Source organism: Hylobates moloch, unplaced genomic scaffold, assembly GCF_009828535.3.
Source record: "Hylobates moloch isolate HMO894 unplaced genomic scaffold, HMol_V3 SCAFFOLD_16, whole genome shotgun sequence".
In the NCBI taxonomy this organism is placed as follows: Eukaryota; Metazoa; Chordata; class Mammalia; order Primates; family Hylobatidae; genus Hylobates; species Hylobates moloch.
In genome coordinates this window covers 84,779,674-84,796,861 of record NW_026652291.1, presented here as the reverse complement: position 1 = coordinate 84,796,861, position 17,188 = coordinate 84,779,674, and positions in this window count along the sequence as shown.

The window sequence follows — 17,188 nt, the reverse complement described above, 5'->3', positions numbered from 1 at the left end:
TTATTGTTGATTAAATTATTTTATAAAATTTTGTACTGTTCAACTTTTTTGTTATTTTATGGGCCCAGTTTGGTAAATGAATTTTTCAGGAAGTTTGTCCATTCTACTTAAATCTTTACTATTTATGAGCCTAACATTGTTTCATATAACCTCTTGCATCTTAATTATATAATCTGAAGTTATGGCCACATTTTTATTCCTGATATTTGTTTTGTATTTTCTATAATTTTTAAATTGGTTAATTTTGTAACATGTATATTGTTATTATTTAGACTTTGGGTTTTTCAGTTCTCTGTATTTTACAGTTACCTTATATTTTTAAAGTATTATTTTTTCTTTTGTCTTTGAGTTTAATGTTGCTTTACTTCTCTAATTTATTGAGGCAGATCCCTAAATGCGTGATTTTCAAGCTTATTGTTTTCTAATGCATACATTTAAGGCTATGTATTCCCCTTTACAAACAGATTTAGGTTTATCCCACAGTGTGGCATTTTCATATTTTTACTATTATGTATTGAATTTAAAGTATTTTCTATTTATTGTTATTGCTTTCCCGCTTAATCCTGCAGAAGTCAACTAATATTCTCTGTATAATTTCAATCCTTTGAAATTTGCTGAGGCTTGTTTTATGATTTGGCATATGGTCAACTTTGCAATGTACCTGTATGTACATAAAACAATTTTAATTTGGAGATGTTTATTATAGTGTATAGTGTTCTGTACGTGTAATTAGTTTAATTTAAAGTCTTGTTGAGGCCAGGTGTGGTGGCTCATGCCTATAATCCCAGCACTTTGGGAGGCCTAGATGGGTGAATCTCTTGAGGTCAGGAGTTCGAGACCAGCATGGCCAACATGGTGAAACCCCGTTTCTATTAAAAATACAAAAATTAGCTGGACATGGTGGTGCGTGTCTGTAATCCCACCTACTGAGGAGGCTAAGTCAGGAAAATCACTTGAACCTGGGAGGCAGAGGTTGCAGTGAGCCGAGATTGTGCCACTGCTTTCCAGCCTGGGTGACAGAGCAAGATGCTGTCTCAATGAAAATAAAATAAAGTCGTGTTTAAACTTATTGTTATATTCTTAATTTTAATTTGACTGATTTATTTGTTACTAAAAGAGATTTGTTGAAAATCTTTTAGGTTGAGCATGGTGGCTCATGCCTGTAATCCTAGCACTTTGGGAGACTGAGGTGGGAGGATAACTTGGGCCGAGGAGTTCGAGACCAGCCGAGGCAAGACGGCGAGACTCCGTCTCTACAAAGAATACAAAAATAACTTGGCTGTGGTGGAATGTGACTGTAGTCCTAGCTACTTAGAAGGCTGAGATGGGACTGCTTGAGCATAAGAATTTGAGGTGGCAGTGAACTAATCATGCACAGCACTCCAGCCTGGGATGACAAAGCGAGACCCTGTCTGTAGAAAAATACTTTTTGTATATAATTGTAGGTTTTTAATTTGTTCTTGACTTTCTGTCAATGTTTCATTTCTACGATTTGAGGCTATCTTATTTGATACAAACAAACTGAGAATTGTCATATATTCTTGATTTACTGAGCCTTTTATCATCATGAAGAAGCTCTCTCTAGATCTGGCTATACTTTGATATGGTTTGGCTGTGTCCCCACCCAAATCTCATCTTGAATTTAGCTCCCATAATTCTCTTATGTTGTGGGAAGGACCCACTGGGAGACAATTAAATCATGGGGGTGGTAGTGGTAGTGAGTAAGTCTCATGAGATCTGATGGTTTTTAAGGGCAAACCCCTTTTGTTTGGCTCTCATTTTTCTCTTGTCTGTCGTCATGCGAGGCATGCCTTTCCCCTTCTGCTATGAGTGTGAGGCTTCCCCAGCCACATGGAACTGTAAGTCCATTAAGCCTCTTTTTCCTTATACATTACCCAGTTTTGGGTGTGCCTTTGTCAGCAGCATGAGAACAGACTAATACGTACTTCTTACTTTAAGTTACAATTTTTCTTTGTGTCTCTCTGTTGCCCAGGCTGGAGTACAATGATGCGATCTTGGCTCACTCAACCTCCACCTCCTGGGTTCAAACAATTCTCCTGCCTCAGTAGTTGGGATTACAGGTGCACGTCATGACACCCAGCTAATTTTTGTATTTTTAGTAGAGGCAGTGTTTTGCCACATTGGCCAGGCTGGTCCCAAACTCCTGGCCTCAAGTGATCAGCCTGCTTTGGCCTCCCAAAGTGATGGGATTACAGGCATGAGCCAACACTCCCCGCCTTATATGGTATAACTTTCCTACTTACTTTTAACCTTTTAGTGTACTTACATATGTTGTGCTTCTTGTAAGCAATATATGATTGAATTTTACTTTGTTTCCTGTATAATAATTGCTTTCTGTGATAATGTATTATTTTTTCAATTTAATTTTAATGCATTTACTGATATGTACCATGTTAAATTGGGTTTCATTTTTTCTATTTCCCTTTTTCTTTTACTTTCTTGCCTTCAGTTGAACCAGTAAGTTGTTTTAAAAATTATTTCAGTTTTCTCCTCTGTTGTTTGATTCTTTATCACTATTACAGGAACACTTACTATCCCATGTTTCAGATAAAGCTGGAGCTTTAGAACACCGTTTATTCAGTTCCCAATTATGTGGTTTACTGTAGAATATGTATGTATTTTAATTTTTATTGATATATAATAAATGTATATACTTTGAAGGTACATGTGAAAATTGAATATATTCATTATAAAGATCAAATCACTATAATTAGGATATTTATTACCTTAATTATTTGTCTTTTCTTTATGTTAGATATATTCAAATTATTTTATTCTGGTTATTTTGAAATATGTAATAGATATCGCAAACTATAGTCCTCCTACTAATATATCAAATGTGAGGTCTTATTTCTTCTATCAAACTATATATTTGTACCCATTAATCAACCTATTTTCATCTCCCACTTCCTTTTACCCTTTCTGGCTTCTAATAACCGCCAATCTACTCTCTATCTTCCTGAGATCCACTTTATTAGCTCCCATGTGCTAGTGAGAACCTGCAATATTTGTCTTTCTGTGCTTGACCTATTTCACTTAACACATTAACTTCCAGTTTCACCCATGTTGCTGCAAATGGCAAGATATAATTAACTTTTATGGCTGATATTCCATTTTGTATATACACCATGATTTCTTTATCCATTCATTCATTAATAGACACAGGTTGATTCCGTATGTTGGCTATTCTGAATTCTGCTGCAATAAACATGGGAGCGTAGATACCTCTTCATTATACTGATTTCCTCTTTTCTGGGTGTATATCCAATAGTAGAATTGCTAGATTGCATGGTACTTCTATTTTTAGTTTTTTTGAGGAATCTCTATACTTTTCTCCCTCATGGCTTTGTGGGTTTACATTCCCATCAGCATAACCTCAGCAGCATCTGCTATTCCCTGTCTTTTAGTTAAATGCCATTTTAACTGGGGTGAGGTGGTATGTCATTGTAGATTTGATTTGCATTTTTTTGATTAGTGATGTTGAACAATTTTTCATATGCCTGTTGGCCATTTGTGTGCCTTCTTCTGAGAAATGTCTATTCTGATCTTTTGCCCCCTTTTTTTCATCAGATTTTGTTTTTTCTTTTATTGAGTTGTTTGAGCTTTTTATATATTCTGGTTTTTAATTCTTCGTCAGATGGGTAGTTTGCGGATATATTCTCCCATTCTGCGTGCTGTCTCTTCACTTCATTTGTTGTTTTCATTGTTGCACAGAAGCTTTGTAGCTTGATGTAATCCTTTGTCTTCTTTTGCTTCCATTCTCTGTGCTTTTGAAATTTTATTGAAGAAATCTTTGCCCAGACCAATGTCCTGTAGAGTATACCCAATATTGTCTTCTAGTTGTTTCATAGTTTGAGGTCTTAAATTTAAGTCTTTTATCCATTTTTTATTTTATTTTTGTGTATGATGAGAGATACGTGTCTACTTTAATTCTTCTGCATGTGGTTATTCAGTTTTCCCAGCGCTACTTGTTGAATAGATTGTCCTTTCCCCAATTGTATGTTCTTGGCAACTTTGTTGAAAATGAGTTAACCGTAAATGCATGGACATATTTATTTTTCTCTTTCTTGTTAGGGTCCATCACTGGTGCCTTGATTTGTCTGTTTGATGATGTCATGGTTCCCTGTTTGTGTTGTTTCTTATGGATGTATGCCTATGTCTTATCTTTGAAATACTATTTATTTCAGTCTTCTCTGTCTGGCTTTGTTTTATTTTTTATTGCATGTGTTTTCTTAGAGACTGTTTGTAATTTACCTATTGATTTTATTTTATTTTTCCTCTAGGTTTATGCCTCCTTTTTCAGCACTAGATGGCTCCTTAAACCCAGGTTTGACTTATTAAACAATCAGAGTGCTGCCTTTACTGAATGGGGTTGGTACCAAAGGGCATTTTCCAGTAGTTTGGGAAGGATGGCTTGGGGTTCATGTCCAGGGGACCTTTGAGACAAACTTCCTGCAGCATAATGCTACTGAACAGCCACTCTTATTTGCCTTCTCCTCAGTCCAAGTTGCAGAGCAGAGTTGCCAGGGATGAGGGGGGTGGTCCTGCCTCTTCCATTTGTCTTTGGCTGTCCTTAGGGCTATTCATCCCTTCAAGTGTTCCTTATGATTCCCATGGGTTGAGGCAGGGACAGATCTCTACCAGACAACCCAAGATAATAGAGAAGCTGGTTGTCTACCTCAATCTGACTTTTTCTGGTATGGAGGCAGTGAGTCAGGGGGAAGTTTTTCACATACTTTTTGCTGGGCAGATTGGGAGCAGGTGTGTCACAGATATGGATGTCCAATTCTTTTACTGATTGCCCTATTTTTTTTCACTTGTCTATGGCCCTGGAAACTGCCTTATCCTCATATTTGAGTTCTAAGATATTGTTGGTATTAATCTTGGCACTGTGTATTTGTTTTTAGTTTTCGGTGTGGGGTGGGGAATTTGAAGCCAGCTTGTTTCTATGCTGCCATTTTGAAATTAAAATTATCATTTGTAGAATATTTTTATTTTGTATCTATCTTACTTTTCACCACTCACTTAAAAATATAGTCAATTTGAATTTATATTTTCTCTCACAAATACTATATTTGCTTTTGTTCTTTCGTACATTCCCTATTACTATCTGCTGTGATTTCCTTTGCCTTAAAAGCATCTTATGGTATTTCTTTTGCTGTTAATCAGGTGATGTTGAATTATGTGAGTTTTGTCTAAAAATGTCTTAAGTTTATCTTCATTTTTGAACAATACTTTTGCTTGGTGTAGAATTCTTGATTGCCTGTTCCATAATTTTACCATTGAAAGACATAATGTGGTTGTTTTCTGGCTTTCATTGTTTCCATTGATTTGTTAGCTGTCAGACTCCTTCGAAAGTAATATTCCTTATTCCTTTTCTCTGGCTGCTCTTAATATTTTCTTTTGGTCTTTCATTTCCATCAGTTTTATTATTATCATTCTATGTATCACTTTATATTTATCTTGCTTGGAATTTGTAGCACTTCTTGAGCCTATAACCTGTGTCTTTAACCAGTTTAAAAATATTCTTAGCAATTATATTTTCTTTTTTTAAATTTTTTTCTTTTATTATTATTATTATTATACCTTAAGTTTCAGAGTACATGTGCACAATGTGCAGGTTTGTTACATATGTATCCATGTGCCATGTTGATGTGCTGCACCCATTAACTCGTCATTTAGCATTAGGTATATCTCCTAATGCTATCCCTCCCCCCTCCCCCCACCCCACAACCGTCCCCGAAGTGTGATGGAGCAATTATATTTTCAATTATTACCATTCTTTCCTTTTTCCTTTTGGACTCTAAATATGTTTTAGACCTTTTTACCATTTCACATAGTGAATGTTTCTCAAAATCTTTTCTATTAATGTTCATAAGTTTTTCTTTTTGTTATTCAATATACATAAATTTTTGGGGTCTATCTTCTAATTCTCTATCTTCAATGTATGTGAATTATTAAAGCAAAGTATTTAGCTTTTAATTTCAGCTACTGTATTTTTCATTGTGAGAATGACCATTTTATTCTTGTCCTACTTTGTAGTTATTATCTAAATATTCTTCATTTTGTTCTTTAATTTCATGACAAAATGAATTATTTTTATATCTACATGTTAATTTTATTATCTGGTTCTCCTGTCATTTTGTTTCTGTTCATTTTCTCTCTTTTCCTTACTTTTGGTCAGTTCATGTCTTTTTTCTGCCTTTTATAGTGTTGATTGTTTTATATAAAAATAGAGATATTTTGAATATGTAGACACTGTTCTTTGAAGGAGGATTTTTATTTGCTTTTTTTTCCTGACAGAGTAGGAGTAGTTCAGGCCAACTCAATCAATGATGGAGATAACTTTTTTTTTTTTGAGACATAGTTTAGCTCTCATTGCCTCAGGTTATCCACCTGCCTTGGCCTCCCAAAGTGCTGGGATTACAGGCATGAGCCACCGTGACAACCCCTGGATAACTTTTTTAAAAAAAACTTTTGCTTAAGTTTCTTCATTTGAAAAAATGATAGTGTGCTTATTAAATAGAATTTCTTAGGTAAAAAGCTTTAATATGTAATTGTGGCTTGACAAAAGTAAACACTTTATGTTAATATAATTTATCTATTGTAAATTTTTCTGGCAATAATGTGAATTAAAGTTAACCTGAATTTTATTTATTTTCTCAATATGTATGAACCAACACAAAAAAATCTAATATAAAGAACTAAAAGAAGTGTTAAAATTATTTTAATGATACTTTTAGAATTCCCTATAAGAAAGAAAAATGAATGAAATATATATTTTCCCTCAGATGTCTTATTTCTTTGCTTTAGTTTTTATTTATAACTTTATAAAGCAATATTGCTGGAAGTCTAGGATTGTTCATAAAACAGAAGATGAGATTCCTGTGTCAAAGGCATAAAAGGAATAATGATAATAAATAAGATTACAATTTGGACTCTCTCTTTTTTTGGGAACACTAGGAATTATTGTTCAGTAGGCTGAACATTAATGTTGAAATGACTCTGGATTGATAATATACATAAGAATATGTACTCTGTGTGTATCTTAATCTTCACAGTGCTTCCAAAAGCAGTATAATGCAAAGTGAATGAGAAGTTACCCTTCGTATGTCTGGGTCAGAAGGATAAAAAACCAATATCAAAGGAGAGGGCTGAAACTCAGGAGAGCAGCCCAGTAGTCTATCCAGTCTGTCTTACTGGTGGAAGTTATAACTTTGAAAACTGTTTAGATCCCTAAAGAAAATTATGTTTATTTTATAAAGATTTAGTGAAGTTACATTAATTCTTATAACTTTAAAAAACATTCCCAGGAAGACTTTCCATAGTTCTTACGTAGCCCTCGTTTTATTTATAGGAGACTGAGGCTATTTTTGAGTGGATTAATCAGCTAGCAACAAATGCATAGTATCTTTAAAGAATATTCTGAATATACCAATGTGTTAGTACACTCTGGGAGAGGAATACAGAGAGAGAAATACATTTCTTCCACAATCCAATTTATACAGGAGTAAATGAAGAATTTGTTCATAACACTAACCTGAGGTCAGGGTCTAGATTCAATGTGAATGCAAATTGCTTCAGACACTAAAAATAAACACCATAAAGGAAGTAACTGAACTAACGTTATGTCTGTCAGTAAGCTGAGGGCTGTAGTTTCTGCTTGGAGAGTTAAGGCAGTAGTTGTGAGCACTTCAGGGAACACTCTGATTATCCCAGTGTAGAATACTGTGGCAAGCATACCATAGGCTCTCAGTATCAGTCCAATGCATGGGTGAGTGAATGGCATTATCCTAGACCCCAAAGGCAGCTAAAATAGGCTTCCAGATGATTGCTTTTTAAATGGTTTCATCTGAAATTATATTTTCGATATGGGGATTTAGTTGAACCCTAAGATAGATCATTTTTAAAATCCATTTTACAAACTCTATGTTTCCTAGATTCAACGCAAAGTCTTTAGAAGATTCTTGGCTCTAGGAAACATTTTTAAGTGGTTTCTTTTGGATGTATTTGCTATGAGTCCTTTAGAATTGTATAAGTCTTTAGTATTAGAGATAATGGCCTGTAATGACTAATAAAGGTGAGTCAAATCACTGGGCTAGGTAAATCTTGCTTATTTCATGTCAGAGCAATGTTCCCTGTGGTTTTGAATAGTTATAAATATATTTTTCCAAGTTAAGTAGAGCAGACTATCATATTTACTGTGACCTATTTTCTGCATTTGGGTCAAAAGCGTGCACACAAAGTTGCCTCTAATGCAGAATGAAAATGTCCCACATGTGCATTCAGTGATTAGAAATGCAATGGCAGTTGGCCCAGCTCGTGCCAGGAGGGCCATAGTTATGGTTAGTAGATGAGACACTGATTTGAGGTGGCTTCAATAAAAATATATAAAAGATTGTGGATTGCGTGAAACACCGTCTTCTGTCTGCCCTTGTCTAGGTAGACATAATTACAAGTCTATAGAACCCTCACTACATAGGAGATGAACTTTGAATCCAACTCTTCTAAAAATACATGATTCAGAGGAGATACATCTCAATTTAAAATTTTCTGATAGGATTTAATAGAGAATTTATTTGCCAAAAATTATAAATTAGAGATTACATCAAAGCTAAGGTTTTGCCACTTCTAAAAGCATAGCCTCCAGTAGTATAACTATGGCAATGTTTATATATATTTCTTTTGCTGAACCTATTGCTTGATACTCACGTAGCAAATTTTGCCAGCTTTTCCTTCAACATCTATATGGAGTCTGACTATTTCTCAGTGCTTTCACCACCATCACTCTCTTGGCCAAAGCAATGCTATTTCTCTTTTGGACATCGCCATCTACTCCTAATTGGCCTTATTCTTTCCATTTTTTTGCCAATAGCTCTCCACTCATCTTTTGTCTATTCCTTATTCAAAGCAATTTTTGTAAAGTAAATCACATTACAATATACCTTGTTCACGGTCCTCCAGTGCTTTCCATCTCACTCAGGTAAAACCCAAAGCTCTAACCAGGGCATACATGTCCCTGCACTTATGATCTTATCCCTACAACCCTGTCGTCCTCCTTTCGTGCTTTAACCTCACTGGCCTCCTTGATGTTGCTCAAAAGCACCAAGCAAACTTCAACCTGAGAGCTTTTCTGTCAGCCTAAGAGATGATTCCCCATATACAACCCTGTAAAGATAAACAAAACCAGACACTGGCTAAAGCAACAAGGAATTATTTTATTCAGAAATGACTACTGCAATAGGGAAGAGGGCCCAGCATGACCTAAACTCAACTGAACTTTACTGAAACAAAAAGCAGGAGACATTTAAAGACTGGAGTGGACTAAGGGAAAGAATCTTGGGGGTCTTAAGGTGTTTGGCCCATCAACTTGGTGTGCTAATTAGATCTTGCCCATAAGAGAAACAAACTTCTCATATCTTTATGACAGTAGGCAGTGGTGCAAGTTAAGCAAAGTTAAGTAGTTACTTTCCCACAGTGAGAACAAGGGAGAAAGTGATCTCAGTGAATGATTGCATGTCAAAGAAACAGCTCTTAGGTTCTTGAGAAGACAGTTCTCTGGGGTAGTAGATTTACTGCCTAAAGGAGTAGGAAAAAGATTTCTAATTGCAAGCTTTCTAAAGTAACTGCTCTAAGAGAAGGTTAGGGCCTATTTTCCTATTACCAGGTTTTGGCTGGAACGAATAGTAAATTCTCCTGGTAGCATTGAGTGTTTTCAGGCAGGCACGTAAGGGGGAAGTCATCATCCTAGTGATGTGGCCTTGAGCTGTTAGAAACTATCCTAATGTTTGTTCAAGTCTCTTAAACAGTGTGTGTATTAGGGGATGGGATGCAGTAGATGAAAATAATTTGTACTGAGAGTCTGCAGGTTTTATGGGATAAGGTTGAGGTCTAGTCAAGAAGAGGCCTCAGAAAAGCTTGACTAGAGTTTGTCCAAGGAGAGAATCTTTGTTATCTCCACCCAGTGGCACTCTCTTATTCACTGAGATCTTTCCTCCAATCTAATCACCAATCCAGAAAGGCTTTCCATGTCTATTCTATCCAAAACAACACCTGTCCATCACTTTCTATATCCTCAAACTAGTTTTATTTTTCGTAGAAGAGATATTTATTTGTTCATTTGTCTGTCACTTTACATTAGTATGTAAATTCCATGAAGGGCTTTATCTTATTCATCACAAAATAGTAGGGAATCAATAAATATTGGTTGATAAAATTTGATTATTTTTAAACATTGATTTAGAATTAATTGTTCCTATGACTTTTACCTGGAATATAAAGATAAGTAAGAGAGTCTCAGCCTTTAAAGAGCTCCTGGCTTGGTGGAAGAAATAATCATGAAGAAAAACCATTACACAGTAGAGAGATCCTTGTGCAAAATTAACTAAGTACAAAGTCCTATGGGAATTCTGAAAATTGAGCAATAGACTTGATATTTGGTAAGGGAACATGCCCACATTTCTGGTAAGTTTGGGGATAACCTAAAGTTACATATTTCTTTTCTTTTTCTTTCTCAAATCACCACATGGTTGAGTCAAACATAACTGTATTGCTATTGGCACACATAAGAAGGGAATCCATTCAGGACCCAATTCCTATTACAGTTCCATCCACACTCTTCAAAGTACCAGCATCTCTCTCTCTGTCTCTCTCTCTCTTTTTTTTTTTTTTTTTTGTGAGATGGGGTCTGGCTCTGTCTCCCAGGATAGAGTGCAATGGCGGGATCTTAGCTCACTGCAACCTCTGCTTCCTGCGTTCAAGCGATTCTCCTGTCTCAACCTCCTGAGTAGTTGGGATTACAAGTATGTGCTACCATGCTTGGCTAGTTTTGTATTTTTAGTAGAGACAGGATTTCACCATGTTGGCCAGGCTGGTCTTGAACTCCTGACCTCAGATGATCTACCTGCCTCTGCCTCCCAAAATGCTGGGATTACAGGCGTGAGCCAGTGCTCCTGTCTCTAGCATCTCTTAATATAAGAAAATATTCATAATGCAGAAAAATATCCTAAAATTCACATTCATATAAATTTATTGTACATATGCACATTAACACTGAATGAAAAAGATGCTATTTCAAACAGACATATAGAAAGGAATTTACAAGACCATGTATTTTATAGGGCTTTCATTTAATAGAATGTATTATATTTATAGCATCAAAGTTGTATTAATTGAGTCTTTTATCTGGGAAGTGAAAATAGTGATCACATAGAATGAAATGGTATGATGGCGGTCATTAAAATGGAATTCTGTATACACTGGAGGATTATTTAAGGTACAATACTAATTATGGGTCAAATACTCATCTTAGACAATGAAGTAAATATTACTAGTTTGACTGAAGTAGTCTGCAGTAATCAAGGAGGACAAACTTATTTTTAATACATTTTAAAATAAACAATCTTTCCAGACAGTCATTTACCATAAAACATCTCACTAGTTATTTTCTTAGCACTGGTAGGATGATACTAATGATAGATAGTGTTGCTTCATTCTGACATATGTCATTAAGCCATTCAGATTCATTTACACTAATGTTGTCACAATGACTTCAGTCATTGAATTTCAATGATAAACTTTTGCTCAGACAACATAATTGATCATTAATGTTCTCATTTGCTTCAGGCTCACTGTAGGTTATTAAAAACATACTCTAAAATCATTACCAGGAAATGAGAGGTTAATCTCTTCAGCAGTACAGTTGATCGCAGTTGAGAGATTCTTTTCACAGTAATAAAATGACAATGAAGGCCAGAGCAAAGAACAATTGATTTAGAGCACAAGAGAGCTGGGTTTTATAATACAGATTTCAACAACATGCTAAATATTCTTTGTAGCTCACGAATTATAAACTTGGGAAACTACTTGCTCCATCCCTGTATCTGCAAGAAATGATGTGAACAAATGGGTTAATTTGTATGTAGTGGTTTTCATTATTCTCAAAAAAGAGAATCCTGGCATAAATTCAAAACACCAGTGTTCCCAAATAATTAGTTTCGGTATCCCCTGGAGTAAGAATATTCATGTGTCATTATCAAAATAGACATTCAGAAGCTATTTAGTACTGCTATAAAAATAAGTTCTACTGATTCCAATATACCCCAACTCATTTTAAACTGAACTGCCTTGTGTTTTTTAAATACTTGGATTTTCTTTTGTAAAACATAGTTTATAATTTTCTAAGAATTCGTTCCTAGAAGATATTTTAAATACTGAATAATTATAATCCAAGACCAAATCACAGCTTTAACATACTAATAATGTATAAACACATCTTCAATAAACCGATTTCCAAGGTTTTGTTCAATATTTGAAGAAACCTTTCTCACTAAAGCCTAGAAATACTTTGAGTGGGCCTTTAGCCTAGTTGCCAAGTTCATTGTTTTCAGTCTTTGTAAACAACATTTTAAAATATCTGTCTATTCTATTGGGTGTTTATGCCTTTCTTTGGCCATTTTCTTACTGTTAGTATGAGATTATCCCCTATTTTATCCTTTCAAAATATGTACATAATAAATATCTTTGTGCACAGTTTTCTTACATTTAAGATTCTTTCCTTAGAACAGATTTTTGGAAGTGGAATTTTACTGGGTCCAGGAGACTTAGCATTTTAAAGGCTTTTAAATACGTACTGCTAAATTGTTTTCTAAAAAACTTGTACCAATTTACACGACCATGATGAATATATGAGAATGCCTGTTTTTACTATAGCCCCATCACATTATCAAAATTCAAACAATAAGAATATGTTTTATGAGATTAAACCAAACCAAAACAGAAACTAGTGACGCTTAGTATATACATAAGTGACCCATTGACACAATTGAGGGATTATACTATTCAGGAGATTTGAGTTTAACCGTGGTGTACTGCACATATGCATTTATCTCAGCCCCGTTCTTAAATCTGGGTAAAGTGGGAATATGAAAATAAATATGGTATGAGCCAACAAAATATTAGATAGGAAATGACAACATATGTTTTACAAGTCAGAAAGTGGTGTGAGCTAGGAAGAGAACACCAAAGCAAAGCCAGGCAGGTCTTGCTGGGAGGGCTCTCACATTGGAGTACCAGGTTTGGCTGGCATGGGATGGGATGTGGACTCAAATGAGAAGGAAGAATTGAAAGTGTTTGCAAGACCTTTTCACCCCCAAGCCCCTCCTTTAGGGAGAGTTTAACCTGTACTGTAGGGGTTCAGTCAGGATGGTGGGAAAAATTGTAAAATAAAAACCTTCTTGGAAGGCCAAAAGGTTTTTGCAAAAGCCTCAGGATAAAGTTATGGCTGAAGGCAGCCTAATCCTCTTTGAGCTATAGCCCGGGTAATTAACATAGGAATGTACAGGAGTCTGTCTAAATAGCTTGTTTACTCATGTAGTCCTAAGACTAATCTTTGACTATCTGCAGGTGCATGATTGCTCTCTACTCAGGGGTCAGCAATGGTAATTACCTTCTAGTGGTGTTTACTTAAGACTTTTGTCATTTAATGTGTGCTAAATAAATACCCAGAGAGCCAAGAGTCCAGTCCGTGGCTGCTGACTCTTTACAGCACTCTCCTTGGAGTGTGTAAGCGGCCTGGATTTTCAGCCGGGCTGACGAGCAGAATATCTGTGTCAGTGTACGTTATCCATCGCTGGGTCAGGGTCTGAAGGATGGATCCCCACAATGTACAGTGAAGCAGCTGCCTCATTCACCCCTGCAAGAGAAGAGAGGTTTATTTGGTAGGGAAATTGAACTAGAGGCTCCATACTGAAGGACACCCAAAGCATAGCAGGAGAGCAAGAGAGGCTGGCACTAAAATAGAGTTAGTAAGTGAAAGTTTAAATCTTCTTCATACATAATACCAGAAAATTGTTAATATCTTAAGTCGATAAGAAATGTGAGTATAACATTATAACCAGGTGGGTTAGTGTCATAAAAAAGAAAACAGCTAAAAATATTAGAAGAGAGGGATTCAGCAATAGGGAGAGGTGAGGGAGAGGTCAATTGTTTTTCATTATAGTTAGACTTTAAAAGTGAACATGTATTTGATAAAAAAAAAAAAAATTCACAGAAAATAAAACATGGTAATAAAGGCAACCTGCGTAAATAAATGGACCAATGTTTATAATACTGTGGCTAGCTCCTTACTCTTGAGACTTAAGGGCAGGGAGAGAATTCTAACTATTCTGCAATTCTGCTCGCTCGCTGTTTTATTTTTCTTTTCCTCTCCAAGATTCAACTGACCTGCACCGTTTTTGGCTGATTTACTAATTTTACTCATTCTGGTTCTGTGAGAGAACTGGGATGCTACTCCAAACTCCTTATAAAGTAGATTTCTCTTAAAAAAATTCCTGCTCTACACTTTAAATTTGTCATTTCAATGCAGATTGTTGTAAAAAAAATTAAAATTAAATCTGCATATTCCAGATATCTCTCTCCAACATTTTTATGCACTTGAGTGTACATAAGAATTATCCTGAGGAGTTTATTAAAAATATAGGCACCGGCTCTCCTGCTAACTTCTTTTCAGTAGATCTGCGGTAGAGCCTGCAGTTTGTATTTGCAACAATTACTCTGATGCCAGTGTATCGTGTTTTGAAAAACATTAGTTCACACATGATTTCTCTTTTGTTTGTGAAAAGATGACCAGATATTTCCTATCTAGAAAATATGGCAATACCTAAAAATACGCAATTTATCTAGCATGAATATGTGAGGATATCAAATCCATGGGAGTAATAGAAATAAACATTTTAATTTCCAAAATACTGAAATGTAAAGTCAGACCGAGAAGAAAATAATACTAGTTATCAGGAAACTCTATAAAATCCTTTAAAATAGGAAAATAAGGATTATTTGATATTTATAAATCAAGTTAATATTTGCCTAACATATAAAATACGATAGGGGATTTAAGATAACTCCAATGTAATAGACTTTTTAAAAAGATAATCTTCATTTTCATGAAAGCGATTAAGAGAAAAATACTACTGATGCTAATTAAAGTAATTTGAAAGATACAAAATGGGAAGAATGCATAATATAAGTTAATTTTCATGATTAAGGATAATTTAATATGCTGCTACTAATTATGATGTTTATTATGCCTGGTTGGACACAGGAAATTTTTCTTCATGTTTCTCACTTGTCTTGAAATATCTTAATCCTCTTCTTTAAAAACCAGCGAGTCTTTCTGGCTAAATTTACAGAAATGGAGCAGAGTGATTTTGTTAATCATGCAAACTACCTCTTTTGTTGAACTGTCAGCACAGTCTATGAGTCAGCCCCGCAAAAATGACCCACACATTTGGTTCTTTTCTGATTCATTCCCCAGGGAACTCTGCATTTGACCAGAAGTGAGAAGTGGAAATCTCAGAGTTATCAAAGCAGTCTGATTAGACATCAGCTTTATATATTTTTGTGTAGGTTTGAAATCATATCACTTTCAGTCTTCAATTTGTAGCAACTGAAATTCAGTGTTGAATTCTACTCTGTTGATATGCTTGCTTTATGTCATGAACAACTAATATGAAGGTTCTAAATTTTATAATTCAATTTTTATGTCAAGATGCTTGACCTCCTATCTGCTCTTAGGAATGTATCTGAAGGCTTTCCATCTCTCATATTCTTATTCCGAAGTGCATCTGTGGATCCCAGTACTATAGAACAGAAATTTTTGTTTTTGCATAGCTCAAGAGGATGTTTAATTAACATTATCTGGATAGTAGTTCTGTTTTTCTAGTTAATCTAAAACATAAAGATCAGAGACACTAGAAAATAGACATTAGAAAAACAATACAAAAGATCAATAAAATTGAGGGGCATTTTTGGAAAAGCTTAATAAGATGGACAAACCCTTAATAGAGAAAAAAAAGAAGACTCCAAATCAGAAATGAAAGAGAAGATATTACAACAGATAACACAGAAATACAAAGAATCATAAGAGACTACTATGGCCACATATATTACAGCCAACTGGACAATGTAGAAGGAATTCACAAATTCCTAGAAACATATAACCTACAAAGACTGAATCACGAGGAAATAGGAAATCTGAACAGACCAATACAGAGTAAGGAGATTTAATTAGTAATTAAAGGTCTTCTATCAAAGAAAAGCCCAGGACCAGGAGGCTATTTGGCTCAATTTTACCAAATATGTGAAGAATTAATGGCAATCTTTCTCAAACACTTCCGAAAATTTGAAGCAGAAGGAATACTTCCAAACGCAGTTTACAAGGTCAGCAACACTTTGATATCAAAGCCAGGCAAAGACACTGCAAGAAAAGGAAACTACAGGCTAATATCACTAATGAACATAGAAGCAAAAATCCTCAATAAAATACTAGGAAAATATATTCAGCAGTATATTAAAAGGATCATTAATCAAGATCAAGTAAGATTTATCCATGGGGTGCAAGGATGGCTCAATGCACACAAATCAATAAATATGATTTGCCATATTAACAGAATGAGGGACAAAAACCATATCCTCTCAATAGATACAGAAAAAGCATTTGACAAAATTCAAGTATTTCAAGATTAAAACTCTCAACAAATAAAATATAGAAAGACTGCATCTCAAAACAGTAATGACAAGCCCACAGCTAACAACATACTGAACAAATGAATAGTTGAAGGCTTTTCTTCTAAGACCAGTAATAAGGCAAGGATGCCCACTCTCACCACTTCTATTCAACATAGTACTGGACATCCTAGCCAGAGCAATTAGGCAAGAGAAAGAAAGAAATTGCATCTGAATAGAAAATGATTATGTAATTGTCTCTGTTTGCTGATGACATGATCTTGTAATGTGGAAAATCTTAAAGACTCTACCACAAAACTATTTGAAATAAAAAATTCAATAAAGTTGCAGGTTACAAAATCAACTTACAAAAGTCAGTAATATTTCTATACATTAATAAAGAACTATCTAAAAAGAAGTAAAGAAAACAATTCCATTTGTAGCAGCATCAGAAAAATGCTTAAAAGTAAATTTAACCTGTACACTGATCTGTACCCTGAAAATTGTAAAACATCAATGAAATAAATTGATGATTCAAATAAATAAAAAACTCATATTCTTGGATTGGAATAATTAATATTGTTAAAATGTCTATACTATCTAAATAAATCTACAAATGTAATACCTTACAAAATTCCAATGTCATTATTCACGAGCATAGAAA